The sequence below is a fragment of the Schistocerca nitens genome, chromosome 8 (genome assembly GCF_023898315.1).
Source record: "Schistocerca nitens isolate TAMUIC-IGC-003100 chromosome 8, iqSchNite1.1, whole genome shotgun sequence".
Lineage (NCBI taxonomy): Eukaryota > Metazoa > Arthropoda > Insecta > Orthoptera > Acrididae > Schistocerca > Schistocerca nitens.
This window is the reverse complement of record NC_064621.1, coordinates 282912538-282925716: the sequence shown is the minus strand read 5'-3', so window position 1 is coordinate 282925716 and position 13179 is coordinate 282912538. Positions and strand designations below refer to the sequence as shown.

Below are 13179 nucleotides of genomic sequence, written 5' to 3'. Positions count from 1 at the left end.
GTGTGTTTTCTATTTCTGAAGAAGACATTTTAGCTGGATGCTTGAATGTATTTCAGCTGAATGCTTGAATGTTTAGAAGTCTTTTCATTGTCCCCAGAATGAGATTTTCACTCTGCAGCGGAGTGTGCGCTGATATGAAACTTCCTGGCAGATTAAAACTGTGTGCCCGACCGAGACTCGAACTCGGGACCTTTGCCTTTCACGGGCAAGTGCTCTACCAACTGAGCTACCGAAGCATGACTCACGCCCGGTACTGGCAGAAGTAAAGCTGTGAGTACCGGGCGTGAGTCGTGCTTCGGTAGCTCAGTTGGTAGAGCACTTGCCCGCGAAAGGCAAAGGTCCCGAGTTTGAGTCTCGGTCGGGCACACAGTTTTAATCTGCCAGCAAGTTTCATATCAGCGCACACTCCGCTGCAGAGTGAAAATCTCATTCTGGAAACATCCCCCAGGCTGTGGCTAAACCATGTCTCTGCAATATCCTTTCTTTCAGGAGTGCTAGTTCTGCAAGGTTCGCAGGAGAGCTTCTGTAAAGTTTGGAAGGTAGGAGACGAGGTACTGGCAGAAGTAAAGCTGTGAGTACTGGGCGTGAGTCGTGCTTCGGTAGCTCAGTTGGTAGAGCACTTGCCCGCGAAAGGCAAAGGTCCCGAGTTCGAGTCTCGGTCGGGCACACAGTTTTAATCTGCCAGGAAGATTCTTTTCATTGTATCTGTCTGCAACTCAATGCTTTCTCTGTCTGGTGAATAGCAATCTACCCTTTTCACAATATTATCATTAAAACAAGCAGAATGCTTTACATCTTCAGTAAATCAGGTAAAGGTCAATAGTGTTGCATCCACGGGAAGAACTTGAAACATTTTGCTCTTGGAGGGACTCTTCTTGGTATACAGTCGCTATAAAGAAACTTCCATAGAAACAGTGATGATAGTACAATGGTGAAAAATAAAGCACAGAAGTATAGATAAAGAAATGCTAAACTAAACGTGTTTGGCTGTAAAAAGAAAAGCAACGTGTGGAGCCCCGAATGACTCCCATAGTAGAATCTTATTAAATGATCTCTCACATGTCCCAAACAAATTATGGTCATTTTAAAGGTTGTCAGTGACAAAATTAGTTCTCAGACACTCACAGAAGACACACAAACTGAAATTGAGGATAGCAAAGCAAAAGTACAAACGCTGAACTCTGTTTTCAAATGTTTCTTTACAAGGTAAAATCAAAGAATACAGTTCCAGTTTAATTTTTGCACAACTGCAAAGATCGATATACGTATTACCGCCAGTACTGTTGATAAACAGCTCAAATTTTCAAACCAGAGCACAGCTCCAAGGTCAAGTGGAATCCCTATCACTTTCTTTGTAGCTGAGATAGTTCCTGTTTTGACATAATACCAGCAGATTCCCTGAACAAAAATGTGCCCAGTACTTGGAAGAAAGCACATGTCATAACCCCTCAATAAGAAGTTTAGCATAAGTGCTTCATAAAACTTAACTATCATCCAGTATCCTTGACATCTATCTGTTTAATAATCTTAGAACATATCCTGAGCTCAAAAATGTAACGAGTTACACAAAAATGGCGGAATTATGTTGCACTTTAGACCACAAACGGCTATGTTTTAATAACTGTTATGACTGATTTCAGCCAAATTATGCCCTCTTTAGATTTAATCCTAAAGTACAGGACTTCTGCTGCCACTGGTGTCAGCTGGTGTGTAGAGTTACAAATGATGACAATGGCAGCAAAAGTATTGCACTTCAGGATTACATCTGAAGACAGGCTAACTCAGTTGAAACAAGTAACTTTTTGAGTCATCAGTCTTCTGACTTGTTTGATGCAGCTCGCCACGAATTCCTCTTCATCTCAGAGTAGCACTTACAACCTATGTCCTCAATTATTTGTTGGGTGTATTCCAATCTCTGTCTTACTGTACAGCTTTTGCCCTCTACAGCTCCCTCTAGTACCATGGAAGTCATTCCCTGATGTCTTAACAGATCTCCTATCATCCTGTCCCTTCTTCTTGTCAGTGTTTTCCACATGTTCCTTTCCTCTCTGATTCTGCACAGAACCATCTCATTCCTTGCCTTATCAGTCCACCTAATTTTCAACATTTGTCTGTAGCACCACATCTCAAATCTTCCGATTCACTTCTGTTCCGGTTTTCCAATAGGCCATATTTCACTACCACACAATGCTGTGCTCCAAATGCACAGGAATTTCTTCCTCAAATTAAGGCTTATGTTTCAATATTATTAAAAGCAAAGTTACTACTCATCATATAGCGGAGATGCTGAGTCGCAGATAGGCACAACAAAAAGACACTCACAATTATAGCTTTCAGCCTTTAAGACATTCATCAACAAGAGATCTCTCTCTCACACACACACACACACACACACACACACACACTGCAGTCACATGAAACTGCAACCACACTGCGAGGGGCAGCAGTACCAGTGCATGATGGGAGTGATTGGGTAAGGAGAGGCTGGGGCAGGGAGGAGGAGGGGTAGTATGGTGGGAGGTGGCGGACAGTGAAGTGCTGCAGGTTAGACGGAGGGCGGGGGAGAGGTGGGAAGGGGGGGAGGAGGGGGGGAGTAGCGCAAAAGGAGAGAAATGAAGACTGTATGTGATGATGGAATGACAGCTGTGTAGTGCTGGGATGGGAACAGGTAAGGGGCTGGATAGGTGAGGACAGTGACTAACGAAGGTTGAGGCCATAAGGGTTACGGAAATGTAGGATGTACTGCAGGAAAAGTTCTCAACTGCGCAATTCAGAAAAGCTGGTGTTGGTGGGAAGGATCCACATGGCACAAGCTGTGAAGCAGTCATGGAAATGAAGGATATCATGTTTGGCAGTGTGTTCAGCAACAGGGTGGTCGACTTGTTACTTGGTCATAGTTTGCCGGTGGCCATTCATACAGACAGCTTGTTGGTTGTCATGCCTACATAGAAAGCAGTACAGTGGTTGCAGCTTAGCTTGTATATCACATGGCTGGTTTCACAGGTAGTCATGAGGTAAGGGATTGGGAGCAGGGGTTGTGCTTCACCTGGTCCTACTCAACCCAACAAGCCACCTCCTTAGATTTTGACCTCCACCTCAAAGATGGCTACATCAGTATCTCCGTCCATATCAAATCTACTAACCACTGGCAATACCTCCACTTCGACAGCTGCCACCCATTCCATAATAAGGAGTCTCTTCTGTTCTGCCTAGCCACCCGTGGTCATCGCATCTGCTGTGATGAGCAGTCCCTCTCAAAATATACCGAGGGTCTCACTGAAGCCTTCACTGACCATAATTATACTCCCAACCTTGTACAGAAACAATCTTGCCATGCCCTGAAATGAGGAATGTCCTGGCCACTATCCTTCCCACCCCTCCCACAGCAATAGTCCACCGTCCACCGAACCTACACAATATACTAGTCAATCCTTACACGACCCCTGCTCCCAATCCCTTTCTTCATGGCTCATGTAATAGACCTAGATGCAAGACCTGTCCCCTACATCCTTCCACCGTCACCTACTCCAGTCCGGTCACTAACATCATCTATCCAATCAAATTCCGGTTTACTTGTGAAACCAGTCATGTGGTCTACAAGCTACGCTGCAACCACTGTGCTGCATTCTATGTAGGCATGACAATCAATAAGCTGTCTGTCCGTATGAATGGCCACTGACAAACATGTCATGTGGCCAAGAAACATGTCGATCACCCTGTTGCTGAACACACTGCCAAACATGATATCCTTCATTTCAATGACTGCTTCACAGCTTGTGCCGTATGGATCCTTTCCACCAGCACCAGCATGTCTGAACTGCGCTGGTGGGAACTTACCCTGCAATACATCCTATGTTCCCATAACCCTCCTGGCCTCAAGCTTTGTTAGTCACTGTCCTCACCCATCCAGCCCCTTCCCTGTTACCATTCCAGCACTACACAGCTGTCATTCCATCATCACACCCCGTCTTTTCATTTCTCTCCTTTTCCACTACTTCCCCCCCCCCTTCCCACCTCTCCCAGCCCTCCGTCTAACCTGCACCACTTCACTGTCTCCCCGCCCCCCCTCCCACCATACTAACCCTCCCTATACTCCTCCCCACCCCAGCCTCCACCTTACCCCCACCCAGTCGGCACTCCCAACATGTACTGGTGCTGATGCTTGCAGTGTGATTCCAGTTGCCTGAGACTCTGTGTGTGTGTGTGTGTGTGTGGTCTATTATTGACCAAGGCCTTATTGGCTGAAAGCTTTAATTGTGAGTATCTTTTAGTTGCGCCAATCTGCAACTCAGCATCTCCGCTATATGGTGAATAGCAACTTTCCTTTTCATAATATTATTGCATACCATCCTGGATTTTCCATTGTTTGGTTAAGGCCTATGTTTGATACTAGTAGACTTCTCTTGGCCAGGAATGCTCTTTTTGCCAGTGCTAGTCTGCTACTGTCATCCTCCTTGCTCCCTCCATCATAGGTTATTTTGCTGCCTATGTAGCAGAATTTCTTAACTTCATCTACTTCATGACCACCAATCCTGATGTTAAGTTTCTCGCTATTCTTGTTTCTCCTACTTGTCATAATTTTGATCATTCTTCAGTTTATCCTCAGGCCATATTCTAAACCCATTAGACTGTTCATTCCATTCAGCCGATCTTGTAATTCTTCTTCACTTTCGCTCAGGATAGCAATGTCATTGTATCATACCATTGATATCCTTTCACCTTGAATTTTAATTCCACTTCTGAATTTTTATTTACATCATTGCTTCTTCGATGTACAGACTGAACAGTAAGGATGGAAAACTACAGCCCTGTCTTACACCCTTTGAATCTGAGCACTTAGTTCTTGGTCATCCACTCTTATTATTCCCTCTTAGCTCTTGTACATCATATATATTACCCATCTCTCCCTATAACTTACCCCTATTTTTCTCAGAATTTCGAACATGTCGCACCATTTTACACTGTCTAATGCTTTTTCCAGGTTGTAAAATCCTATGAACATGTCTCAATTTTTCTTTAGTCTTGTTTGCATTATCAGCCGTAACATCAGAATTGCCTCTCTAGTGCCTTTACCTTTCCTAAAGGCATACTGATCATCATCTAACACATCCTCAATTTTCTTTTCCATTCTTCTGTATATTATTCTTATCAGCTGATTGTGTGATAATTCTCGCACTTCTAAGCTCTTGCAGTCTTTGGAATTGTGTGGATGATATCTTTCTAAAAGTAACATGGTATGTCACCAGACTCATACGTTATACACAAAAACATGAATAGTAATTTTGTTGCCACTTCCCCCAATGTTTTTAGGAATTGTGGTGGAATGTTATCTTTCTCTTCTGCCTTATTTGATCTTAAGTCCTCAAAAGCTCTATTAAATTTTGATTCTAATGCTGGCACCCCTACCTCTTCAAAATTTAGTTATATTTCTTCTTGTATCACCATATTGGACAAGCGTCCCCCCTCACAAGGTCTTTAATGTACACTTTCCACCTATCCACTCTCTCCTCTGCATTTAACAGTGGAATTCCTGTTGCACTCTTAATGTTATCATTGTGATTTTAATTTCCCTGAAGGTTGTTTTGATTTCCCATCTCATGAGTCAGTCCTTCCTACAATCATTTCTTTTTCAATTTTTTTCACATTTTTCATGCAGCCATTTCATCTTAGCTTCCCTGCACTTGCTATTTATTTCATTCCTCAGTGACTTGTATTTTTTGTATTCCTGAATTTCCCTGATCATTTTTGTATCTCCTCCTTTCATCGATCAACTGAAGTATGTCTTATGTTACCTTCTTTGAATTTGTTTTTCTTTCCAACTTCTGTGACTGCCCTCTTTAGAAATGTCCATTCTTTTTCAACTATGCTGTCTACTGAGCTATTCCTTATTGGTGTATCCTCAGCATTAGAGAACTTCAGGTGTATCTCGTTATTCCTTAGTACTTCTAACTGAATCTATACAGGCTCCTGGGTACACCTTACAATCCAGTATCTGATTTCGGAATCCCTGCCTGACCATGATGTAGTCTAACTGAAATATTTCCGTATCTCAAGCCTTTTCCGAGTATACATCCTCCTCTTGTGATTCTTGAACAGAGTATTCACTATTATTAGCTGAAATTAATTACAGAACTCAATTAGCCTTTCCCCTCCCTCATTCCTTGTTCAAGTCCATATTCTCCTGTAACCTTTTCTTCTACTCCTTCCCCTAGAACTGCATTCCCATCTCTCTATACGTACTGTATTCCCCTTTCAATATCATCATATATTTTCTCTCTCTCTTCATATTCAGCTTGCGACATCAGCATGAACACCTGAACTATTGTTGTCGGTGTTGATTTGCTGATGATTCTGGTAAGAGCAACCCAAACAACCCTATCACTGTACTGTTCATAGTAACACATTCTCTGCCCTACTTTCCTATTCATAACGAGTCCTACTCCCATTATACCATTTTCTGCTGCTGTTGATATTACCCTATACTCATCTGACCAGAAATCCTTGTCTTCTTTCCATTTCACTTCACTGAACCCTCCTATATCTAGATTGAGCATTTACATTTCTGTTTTCAGATTTTCTAGCTTCCCTACCACAGTCCAGCTTTTGACATTCCATGCCCCAACTCGTAAAACATTATCCTTTTACTCAATATTTTCCTCAATGTCATTTCCCCCTTGGCAGTCCCCTCCTGGAGATCCAAAAGGGGTACTATTATGAAATCTTTTGCCAATGGAGAGATCATCATGATACTTTTTCAATTACAGGCCATATGTCCTGTGGATACACTTTGTGTGTTTTTAACGCAGTGGTTTCCATTGCCCTCTGCATCCTCATGCCATTGATCATTGCTGATTCTTCCACCTTTAGGGGCAGTTTCCCCACCCGAAGGGCAAGAGAGTGCCCTGAATCTCCGTCTGCTCCTCCGCCCTCTTTGACAAGGCTGTTGGCAGAATGAAGTTGACTTCGTATGCCGCAAGTCTTCAACTGCCACTGGTGATTATTAATCAAAATTTAAGTGGTGGTGGGTTTCAAACCCCGAACTGGGAATGTTTTGATTACTAATCAACGATGCTGCCCCTAGAACACATGTGCATCACAACCAGTCATTACAGTTAATTAAACATGATCTAGAATGATTTATTCATTAAGTAATGAGGTATCTTGAACAGCATGATGACCACTTCCTCATTTTCTTTAATAATAGTAACATATATTACAGTAAAAAGTGAGTCTTTGCTGCAGTTAAGGAATTAAATATTAAAAAGTATTTGCTGTAAGTCAGGTATCACATCTGCAAATAGGTTCTACTGATACTGGTTGCATTTGCAGTTGTGTGTGTACTGCTCTGCTTCCGGATCTGCATAATATTTCAGAATGTCTTGAGTGCAACTGGTGCTTGATTGAAGTTAGCAATGATGCTTGATTAAGGTTAATAATTCTTTAGTGTTGCATGTGATGATCTCAACTTTTGAAACTATTTCAGAGACACAGTGAGTCTAGCGCCTAGACTGGATAGCACATGCACTGCAGCTTAGATTCATGATGCTACCAACATGGAGACCATGATTTCATAATCCCCAATTTTTTATATACAGTGTGAACCAGAAAACAAAATGAAGTCAGTATGAGAATCATTCACAAACTATTGCAGCAACAAAAATCAAAATACCGTCAACATTTCTACAAGTTGATTAGAGATAGACTTCCTAGAATTCAGAGACCTTCAGTTCTTTGGTTCTGATATGATGGTATCCTCATCATCTGAATTTAAACCAAGTCCAAACTTCTGAAATTAGTAAAACATGTTAATTTATTTTGAAAATAAGTTTAATGTGGCTTTTCTCAAATGAAATGTCAATTTCAATATGGTGTCAAAGCAATACATAGGATTGCTGTGACACTTTGGACGCAGCATTCTTAAACATAAGTAACTTAATTAGAGATAGTGTCTGGGACTACACTTAAATAGGTTGGGCTCTAAAACTTGTAGTAAAAGTTTTCCAAATATATGTGACAATATGGGGGAACCAAAAGAGTCTTTGATCGCAAAGTTGTTTTTTCAATTCAGTAACTAGTTTCAATCATTATGCTCATCAATCTGCCTCCTTAAACTTAGTAAAGGAAGCAAATAACATTTATAGCCATTACTGGCAAAGTCACACTGACAGTGTGCTAACAGCTGTGGAGAGATCTGAAGCTGATGATGATCATAACAATCAAAATATGTTATCGAATTGAATAAAACATATTTGTGATCAAAGACTGTTTTTGTTTCAACTTATTCTCAAACATTGGATCGTTGTTATCTTCAAGGTGACCATGTCACTCCACCGTGAACATATGTGAAATTATTTTAAAAAAGGAATGCTCAAGTTTTAAGTGAAAGGGGATGAAAATTAAAATGTGTAAGTGGAACCAGGCATAAAATTAAAGGAGCTGGAATATTAGTCAAATGAGAGGGCACCTAGAAGAGCACTGAGGGTCTATAAATAAATTTTAGGGGCACAGTCAGGAAAAAAAGCATAATCAAAGATTGTGCACTACCATCGGGTTTGCCCCAAGATGTCATCAAGATGGCAGAAACCCCTATTTAGAGCAGGGGAGATAGTGTCAATCCCAACATGCACAGAAGTGATATCAAAATGGTGTTTCACTCGATGCAACCATGAAACTCGATAGCAGTCAACAAATTAATTTTGGAGATGCCATTCCAGGTTCCATCATATTTCATATAATAACTTGCTTGTTATGACAGTATTCATTTCAAGGCAATAGCACTTTGAAGATTTGTCACACACACTTCACTCTCAGTACAATTAGTTATAATTCAACATTAGTTGATGACACACTGGCAGTCAAAGCCTTCAGGAGATTCTAAGATGAACAACGCTGTTGCTGAAAGTTGTATGTGTTCTCTGTGCTCAAATGGTTGGAGATATGGAGCGGAAGGTAGTAGGTTCCCATCCTGCATCATTTTGACAACACTTCTGAATAAGCTGGGAGTGAAACTAACTTCTACCTAATACAAGCTTATACAATTTCGTAACCACGACATCATTTACCACACACTAGGATACAAATAATACAAAAATATTTAATTGCAGAAATTACGTGAAAATAACAGGACAACCACAAGAATTAGGGTTTTTTGGCAGAGAGAAACTAAACCCTTCAGTCCAGAAAATCTATTCCACATTTAATCCTAAACAGCACAGAAATAACCTTTACTTCTGTTGCAACGAACTTGGGAACAATTCTGGACTATCACTTAGACTAGACTAAACTAAACGGACAATGCAGTCTTTAAGAAGGTGTCAGCGTCGACTCATTCACTACTACAGCCTAAAAACAAACTTGTGGAGTCACAAAAACCCCTCATTCTTAATTATAGTGGTACTATTCCCCTCTGAATTTTACATGAGAGCTTACGCTAGCTGGAACTAGTGGTGAATATTATTCTGAATGTAGCGCTCCCCCATCCAAATAATTATCATGGTTACATGCTGATAAACATACAGATTATTATAACCTGTGTTTGCTCTATTGTCTTATCAAACACTGCACTCCCTCTCATTTACCTTCAACCCTCATACTACTATCTGAACAGCACAGCATAAATATTTGTTCACAACGAAGTACAATCCTCGCTGTACCACTCCGTAACACTGACTTGTTCCCTAAATCATTTTGGAACAATCATCTTCAGAATTTCAAAGAAATCAAAAGCTATTCAAACTCCAAAAAACAGCTAACAGTCCGCTATAGCTATTTCTTCCATATACTTGCCTGCATCTCACTCTCAACAACTCCCCCCACCCCCCCCCCTCTCCCCCACATAGCATTTCAATCTTCTACTCTTTCATGATCCCTTTCACTTCTGATAATTCTAAACAAGGCTTCAAATGTGTGAAACTACTCAAACAATGGAAAATCCAGGATGGAATGCAACAATAGTATAAAAAGGATAGATGCTACCCACAGGCACACACACACAACTCACACACACATGACTGCAGTCTCTGAGAGATGGAGCCAGACTGGGTGGCTAGGCTGTATGGAAGGGACTTCTTGGTATGGAATTGGTGGCAGCTGTCAAAGTCGAGGTATTGATGGTGGTTGTTCCTGAACACCCAGAATCCCAAGCCCCTCACACGGACACCTTCATGATCTGCATCAAGGGTGAGGACACCCTATCCACATTCCTTCAGAACCTCAACATCTTCTCCCCCATTTGCTTCATCTGGTCCTACTTAACCCATCAAACCATCTTCCTTGATGTTGGCCTCCACCTCAAAGATGGCTGTATCAGTATTTCTCTCCATACCAAACCTGCCAACCACCAGCATCTCCACTCTGACTGCTGCCACCCATTCCATACCAAGAAGTCCCTTCCATACAGCCTAGCCACTTGTTGCCGTCGCTTCTGTACTGACGAGAGGTCCCTCTCGAAATGTACCGAGGGTCTCATTGCGGTCTCTGCAGATCGTAATTACCCTCCAAATTTTGTAAAAAAAGGTCAAAGTCCCACCATCCAGCCACAGAGGAGCATTCCCCTCATGACTCAGTACCATACAGGACTGGATCACCTGAATTACATTCTACACCAGTGTCTTGACTTCCTCTTCTAACCGTGCTCTGAAATGAGAACTGTCCTACCCACTATCCTTCCCACCCCTCCCACTGTGATATTCTGCTGCCCATCAAACCTACACAGTATCCTCGTCCATCCCCACACAACCAATGCTCTCAACCCCTTGCCCCATGGCTCATACCCATGTAATAGACCTGTCCCATACATCCTCCCGCCAATACCTACTCCAGTCCGGTCACAAACATCACGTATCCCATCAAAGGCAGGGCTACCTGTGAAACCATGATCTAATCTACAAGCTAAGCTGCAACCAGTGTGCTGCATTCTACATGGCCATGACAACCAACAAGCTGTCTATCCGCATGAATGGCCACTGACAAATCGTGGCCAACAAACAACTGGACGACCCGTTTCAATGAATGCTTAACAGCCTATGCCTTCTGGAGCCTTCCTACCTCCAACAGATTTTCTGAATTGTGCAGGTGGAAACTCTCCCTGCAATGCAGCCTACATCCCTGTAATCTCCCTGGCCTCAACCTTCATTAGTCATTGTCCTTACCTAACTATCCCCTTCCCTCTTCCCATTCCAGCACTACATAGTCCTCATTCCACCAACAAACCCACCAGTCTTTTTACTTCTCTCCTTTCCCATTACCCCCTCTCTCTCCCCCGCCCTCCATCTAACCTCCCATCTACACCTAGCTGCCCTACTATCCACTTCATTCCTGCATGCTCCCAGCAGCACTTTACTGCCCCCACTCCCACCCCAGTATCCCTCCTAGCCCCAGCCTCCTCCTTACCCCCACCCGATTGCCTCTCCCATAACGCTGCTACCAATGTGCCACTCATAAATTTCGTCTTATGATCTATGACTAGTAACAAACGAAAAACAAAAAAATAAATTATCATCCAATAACAACAACCAAACTAAAAGTTCCCAAACCACAAACAAATGAGTATCCACTTACTAATGACATTACAAAAAGTAACTGCCAAGCCAACAAAAAGAAATTCCACATCATACAGTAACATACAGCACCAAGTCCAATGCTAGGTATAGATTGGGAGAGTCATGCTATAAAAACTGTGTGACATTAATCTGAATGTTTTGTCTGAAAACTACTTCGAGGACATAATTTGAGTACCAACTTCAGAAGGAAACATATTTGACCTTTAGCTACAAACAGAAATGAACTTATCAAATATATTAACATAGAGGAAGCAATTAGTGATCTCAAGGCTATGATAGCAACTATGGCTACAGGTATTACGAGGAATGATAAAGATAGGAAAATATTTTTGCTTAGCAAGAGTGCCAGGATACAAACTGCAGAGTATATGGGTAGTCAACAAATATACTCAGTGCTGAGGACAAAGATGTGGAGCACAAATGGAAAAAAAAACCAAAAGCATCACTCAATATGCCTTAAACAAGATCCGAGCAAGGTCTTAAGGGATGGGAAAGATCCACTATTAATAGCAGTTTAGGAAACTGTTGCGTAAACACAGAGCTTCAGCAAAGATTCAAGAGAAGTCCAAACCTAGCAGACACACAAAAGTTGAAAAAAGCGAAATAGAGTGCAAGGAGATTAAAGAGAAAAGCGTTCAATGACTTTGACAGTAAAACGTTGTCAACCAAGCTGATTGGAAACTCTACGAGGTTTTGGTCTTATGTAAAATCAGTAAGCGGATCAAAATAGTCTATTCAGCCACTCTGTGATCATAAATGAAATGGAAGATAACAGAGAGAAGGCCGAAATACTGAATTTGGCCTTCCAAAATTGTTTCACCGCAGAAAATCATAATAAAGTCCCTATTTTCAATCACAGTACGAATGTCAAAATGACAGATATTGAGATAATCGATTGCAGAATAGAAAAGCAACTAAAATCTCTTAGTGGGCCTAGTGGTAAAGCACCAGGAGCATATGTGATACCTGTATGATTTTGCAAAGATTATGAAAAAGAACTTGCTCCCCTTCTAGCAGCAGTTTATCGTAGGCCACAGGAGCAACGAAGGGTACCTAGTAATAAAAAAAAAAAAGAGCAGGTTTTTGAGAAGAGTTGTAGGACAGATGAACATAATTATAGGCCTATATCGTTTATGTCAATCTGTTGTAGAATTATGGAACATTTTTTATGCTCAAGAATTATGACATTTTGAGGGAATGAAAAACTCTTCTATAAAAATCAACATCAATTCTGCAAACAGAGATCTTGTGAAATTCAACTCATTCTGTTCCTCCGCGATATCTAATGACGCTCAGGTTGACGCGTTCCTTGACTTCAGGAAGACATTTGACACCGCCGTGAACGGCTGTCTATTGGGGGTGGAAAGAGCTTATAGACAGTATCGGCCCAGATTTGTGACTGGATTCAGGATTTCCTTGCAGACAGAACTCAATATGCCGCTCTTAATGGAACAAAATGTGCAAAGGTAATTCCTGGAGTGCCCCAGGGAGGATTCATAAGAAGAATTTTAAGAAAATCTAACTCATCCACGAAAGAAGTGGGTTACAACGCCTATTCTTGAGTAATGAAAGAGAGAAGATCTGAAAAAGAGCGGCGGGTTTCATCACAGGATAATTT

At 41.6% G+C, this 13179-nt stretch overlaps 1 protein-coding gene and 1 non-coding gene across 2 annotated transcripts in view; both read right to left on the bottom strand.

Annotated features, from left to right (window-relative positions):
• LOC126199036 (charged multivesicular body protein 2a) overlaps window positions 1-13179 on the bottom strand; it is a 42533-nt gene that overhangs the window by 24670 nt on the left and 4684 nt on the right. The gene's annotated exons all lie outside the window — the stretch shown is intronic.
• Trnas-uga (transfer RNA serine (anticodon UGA)) lies at window positions 163-237 on the bottom strand. Its single transcript has one exon. It is a non-coding gene; the product is annotated as a tRNA-Ser (tRNA).